Raw genomic sequence first — 6,000 nt, forward strand, 5'->3', positions numbered from 1 at the left:
CTCAGGACGGATGAGGGTTCTCTCATGTGATGAAGCTGATGGGTGTGGGGAACTGTCCACTGAAATGCCATCGTCCACCAGAGGTTGCCTTGCTCGCGAATGCTGTGTTTGCAAATCAGCCTTTGTCTACCACTGGAGGAGGGGAATCTGGGCAGGAGAGCGTGAGAGAGATTAGATACTACAGTCCACAGCATAGTTCAGTTCGTGTCTAAACCATGTTGTCGCTTAGTGTGCTACTGGAAGGTGCTCTGATATTATGGTGATGAGCATGGTATAAGAACCTGTTTAGACTAGACTAGAATTTCCAGGAAGATGCAATGCAGCCCTTCCAGCATTGTGTGTGTGTTTTACTATGTCTGTGGGTCCATTAGATAAGACTTTATAATCCATAGTTATTGGATTCCAGAGCACTTTTGTAAGGTTAAGGATTTACCCTGGAGCACTTGTTTATTATCATTTAATATTTATATTACAGTAGCATCTAGAGGCCTCAATTGAAACTGAGGTCTTATTGTGCTAGGTGCTGTATGGACATAGAAGAGAGAGTCCCTGCCCCAAAGAGCTGACCATCTAAATACACAAAGTGGGGGAGGGGAAACAGAGGCACAGTGATTTTTACAGCAGATCAGTAGCAGAGCTGGGACAATGATGCAGAGGTCTCCTGAGTCCCAGCCCGGTGCACTAGCCACTGCCTCTTGGTCAAAGTATCCTCTTTCCTTATAGTTGTGTATTGTGTTCTGTGCTAATTAGCTGCTGCCATCCACCCAGAAGCATCTGCATTCTAGTAGTGCTTTGGGAGTCTATCTATAAATGTTGCTTTCCCAGCCCATTCTTCTTCAGCCCATTCTGTCTGAGGGAAAGGAAGCACATGGTGACCTCAAAGCCTGCGGGCTTGAATGCAAACAATCAGCATAAAGGACCCAAAGGGTCAAATCCTGCTTTCATTTACACTAGCATAAAACCAGCAACATTCCACTGATGTTAGTGGGCTTCCTTTACTCACAGTTTTCACAGATGCAAGAAAGCCCAATTTGGCCCCATCATTTTACCACTGAGAAATGTCCCTGGGCCTCTATATTTGGCACAAGGAAGGGAATGAAAAGCTTTTAGATGTAGAAATGTGCCAGGGCAAGAGCTGTGAGCTGAGGTTCTTTGTTTCAATTCCCAATGCCCCTCATTTCAGATCCAACCGTTTGCCACCAGGGAGCAACTTGGCCCGTTGTGCTGGCATGCTGAGGAGTATGTGTTGCTGTGGCAGTATCTATAGGGAGCAGAGAGTTGGAAACTCCCTTGTCTGAAGGCTGGGAAAGGAAAGTGCTTCATAAACTAGTCAGAGGGCATGAATGTGCCAAAGCAAAACTGAGAAAGAGTGCTAATGTTGCCCTGGATTTGAGGGCGGGGGGAGGAGTGTACCCCAGATTTTGGTCATGCAACCGTATTGTGTGCATTCAGCCACCATGAATCAATAAAACAGAACACCACATAGTTAAGGGTTAATTTGAATAAGCAGAGCTCCTGGAAGCAAGGTCAAAGTTACCTGTAGGTTTGCAGTTGCTGCTAATTAGAATGGGAGGAGAGGAGAAAAGAGTCAACAAATTGAGCCTGAAAGAAAATAAGTGGATGAAAACCTTGAATTTGAGCGCCTTTGATAGAGAAGCTTATTATGACTAAGATTGTTGGGAATGTTTGTTGATAAGTAGTTTACTGAAGTTAGGAGAGGTGATGATCCAGTAGAGGGTCACTGTATTTTGTTAAGTTATAAAAAGACTAGATAATAGACCGTACTTTGGAGCAGTTCTCTGAAGCTCTCCTGAGAGACTTTTTCCTGACACCTTACTCCCCACTGAGGAAGCAACTGGCCATCGTGGCCCTGCTGCAAATTACTCAATACCATGTTAGAATATAGATATTTAGGCCTGCCTGTGAAAGCCTATACCTTAAAAACTTAGGTGTATTTTTATCACTTAGCTAGTTACAGGGGTGTAAAAACAAAGAATCAAAATCACAGTCTGCCTGTGTATGGGCCTTCTCTCACTAGGATAGTCTGAGGGTATGTCTACACTACAAAATTAGGTCGAATTTATAGAAGTCGGTTTTGTAGAAAGCGTTTTTATACAGTCGAGTGTGTGTGTCCCCACAGAAAATGCTCTAAGTGCATGTAGTCGGCGGAGTGTGTCCACGGTACCGAGGCAACCGTCAACTTCCGGGTAGCGTTGCACTGTGGGTAGCTATCCCACAGTTCCCACAGTCTCTGCCGCCCATTTGAATTCTGGGTAGAAATCTCAGTGCCTGATGGGGCTAAAACATTGTCGCAGTTGGTTCTGGGTACATATCGTCAGGCCCCCGTTCCCTCCCTCCCTCCATGAAAGCCAGGGCAGGCAATCGTTTTGCGCCTTTTTTCTTGAGTTACCTGTGCAGACGCCATACCACGGCAAGCATGGAGCCCGCTCAGCTCACCATCACCGTACGTCTCCTGGGTGCGGGCAGACGTGGTACTGCATTGCTACACAGCAGCAGCTCATTGCCTTTTGGCAGCAGACGGTGCAGTATGACTGGTAGCCGTCATCGACATAGTCCTGGGTGCTCTTTTAACCGAGCGCCTGGGCAAATATGGGAGTTGACTCAGCCAGGTCATTTCCCTTGTTTCGTCTCATGGAGATTGAGTCCTACCGGCAGTGCACTGTCTTTTAATCAGCAGCTAGCAGAAGATGATGGCTAGTCGTCATACTGCACCGTCTTCTGCAGAGCACCCAGGAGATGACGATGGCTAGCGGTCGTACTGCACAGTCTGCTGCCGGCAAGATGTATAAAGATAGATGAAGTGGCTCAAAACAAGAAATAGACCAGATTTGTTTTGTATTCATTTTCTCCTCCCTCTGTGAAATCAACGGCTGGCTAAACCCAGTTTTGAGTTCTATCCTTGAGGTTTTGAGTTCTATCCTTGAGGGGGCCATTCGATTTCTCGCAAAGCCACCCCTTTTGTTGATTTTAATTCCCTGTAAGCCAACCCTGTAAGCCATGTCGTCAGTCGCCCCTCCCTCCGTCAGGGCAACGGCAGACAATCGTTCCGCGCCTTTTTTCCATGCAGACGCCGTACCACGGCAAGCATGGAGCCCGCTCAGATCACTTTGGCAATTAGGAGCACATTAAACACCACACACATTATCCAGCAGTATATGCAGCACCAGAACCTGGCAAAGCGATACTGGGCGAGTAGGCGACGTCAGCGCGGTGACGAGAGTGATGAGGACATGGACACAGACTTCTCTCAAAGCACGGGCCCTGGCAATGTGGGCATCATGGTGCTAATGGGGCAGGCTCATACGGTGGAACGCCAATTCTGGGCCCGGAAAAAAATCACAGGCTGGTGGGACTGCATAGTGTTGCAGGTCTGGGACGATTCCCAGTGCCTGCGAAACTTTCGCATGCGTAAGGGCACTTTCATGGAACTTTGTGACTTGCTTTCCCCTGCCCTGAGGCGCAAGAATACCAAGATGAGAGCAGCCCTCACAGTGGAGAAGCGAGTGGCAATAGCCCTGTGGAAGCTTGCAATGCCAGACCGCTACCGGTCAGTCGGGAATCAATTTGGAGTGGGCAAATCTACTGTGGGGGCTGCTGTTATGCAAGTAGCCAACGCAATCAAAGATCTGCTGATATCAAGGTTAGTGACCCTGGGAAATGTGCAGGTCATAGTGGATGGGTTTGCTGCAATGGGATTCCCTAACTGTGGTGGGGCCATAGACAGAAACCATATCCCTATCTTGGCACCGGAGCACCAAGCCAGCGAGTACATAAACCGCAAGGGGTACTTTTCAATAGTGCTGCAAGCTCTGGTGGATCACAAGGGACGTTTCACCAACATCAACGTGGGATGGCCGGGAAAGGTACATGATGCTCGCATCTCCAGGAACTCTGGTCTGTTTCAAAAGCTGCAGGAAGGGACTTTATTTCCAGACCAGAAAATAACCATTGGGGATGTTGAAATGCCTATAGTTATCCTTGCGGACCCAGCCTACCCCTTAATGCCATGGCTCATGAAGCCATACACAGGCAGCCTGGACAGTAGTCAGGAGCTGTTCAACTACAGGCTGAGCAAGTGCAGAATGGTGGTAGAATGTGCATTTGGATGTTTAAAAGCGCACTGGCGCATTTTACTGACTCAGTTAGACCTCAGCGAAACTAATATTCCCATTGTTATTACTGCTTGCTGTGTGCTCCATAATATCTGTGAGAGTAAGGGGGAGACGTTTATGGCGGGATGGGAGGTTGAGGCAAATCGCCTGGCTGCTGGTTACACACAGCCAGACACCAGGGAGGTTAGAAGAGCACAGGAGGGTGCGGTGCGCATCAGAGAAGCTTTGAAAACCAGTTTCATGACTGGCCAGGCTACAGTGTGAAAGTTCTGTTTGTTTCTCCTTGATGAAACCCCCCGTCCCTTGGTTCACTCTACTTCCCTCTAAGCCAACCATCCTCCCCTCCTCCCTTCGATCACAGCTTGTAGAGGCAATAAAGTCATTGTTGCTCCACATTCATGAATTCTTTATTAATTCATCACACAAATAGGGGGATAACTACCAAGGTAGCCCAGGAGGGGTGGTGGAGGAGAGAAGCACCAGGAGGGGTGGTGGAGGAGGGAAGGACAAGGCTACACAGCACTTTAAAAGTTTAAAACTTATTGAATGCCAGCCTTCTGTTGCTTGGGCAATCTTCTGGGGTGGAGTGGCTGGGTGGCCGGAGGCCCCCCCACTACGTTCTTGGGCACCTGGGTGAAGAGGCTATGGAACTTGGGGAGGAGGGCGATTGGTTACATAGGGGCTGTAGTGACGGTCTGTGCTCCTGCTGTCTTTCCTGCAGCCTAACCATACGCTGGAGCATATTAGTTTGATCCTCCAGCAGCCTCAGCATTGAATCCTGCCTCCTCTCATTACGCTGCCGCCACCTTTCAGCTTCAGCCCTCTCTTCAGCCCGCCACTTACTCTCTTCAGCCTGCCATCTCTCCGCTCAGTCATTTTGTGCTTTCCTGCACTCTGACATTGTCTGCCTCCACGCATTCGTCTGTGCTCTGTCAGTGTGGGAGGACAGCATGAGCTCAGAGAACATTTCATCGCAAGTGCGTTTTTTCCGCCTTCTAATCTTTGCTAGCCTCTGCGAAGGAGAAAATCCTGTGATCCTTGAAACACATGCAGCTGGTGGAGAAAAAAAAAGGGACAGTGGTATTTAAAAAGACACGTTTTATAGAACAATGGGTGCACTCTTTCACGGTAAACCTTGCTGTTAACATTACATACACATCACATGTGCTTTCGTTCCAAGGTCGCATTTTGCCTCCCCCCCAGCGCATGGCTAGCCCCTTCCCCTTTCCCGTGGCTAACAGTGGGGAACATTTCTGTTCAGCCACAGGCAAACAGCCCAGCAGGAACGGGCACCTTATTTCAACCAGGTGACCATGAATGATATCTCACTCTCCTGAGGATAACACAGAGAGATAAAGAACGGATGTTGTTTGAATGCCAGCAAACATACACTGCAGTGCTTTGTTCTACAATGATTCCCGAGTACGTGCTACTGGCCTGGAGTGGTAAAGTATCCTACCATGGTGGATGGAATAAGGCTGCCCTCCCCAGAAACCTTTTGCAAAGGCTTTGGGAGTATATCCAGGAGAGCCACGAATGCCAGGGCAAATTAATCATTAAACATGTTTGCTTTTAAACCATGTATAGTATTTTAAAAGGTACACTCACCAGAGGTCCCTTCTCCACCTGGCGGGTCCAGGACGCAGCCTTGGGTGGGTTCGGGGGGTACTGGCTCCAGGTCCAGGGTGAGAAACAGTTCCTGGCTGTCGGGAAAACTGGTTTCTCTGCTTGCTTGCTGTGAGCTACAACTTCATCATCATCATCTTCCTCGTCCCCAAAACCTGCTTCCGTGTTGCCTCCATCTCCATTGAAGGAGTCAAACAACACGGCTGGGGTAGTGGTGGCTGAACCCCCTAAAATGGCATGC

Source organism: Eretmochelys imbricata, chromosome 21 (assembly GCF_965152235.1).
Source record: "Eretmochelys imbricata isolate rEreImb1 chromosome 21, rEreImb1.hap1, whole genome shotgun sequence".
Classification (NCBI taxonomy): Eukaryota; Metazoa; Chordata; order Testudines; family Cheloniidae; genus Eretmochelys; species Eretmochelys imbricata.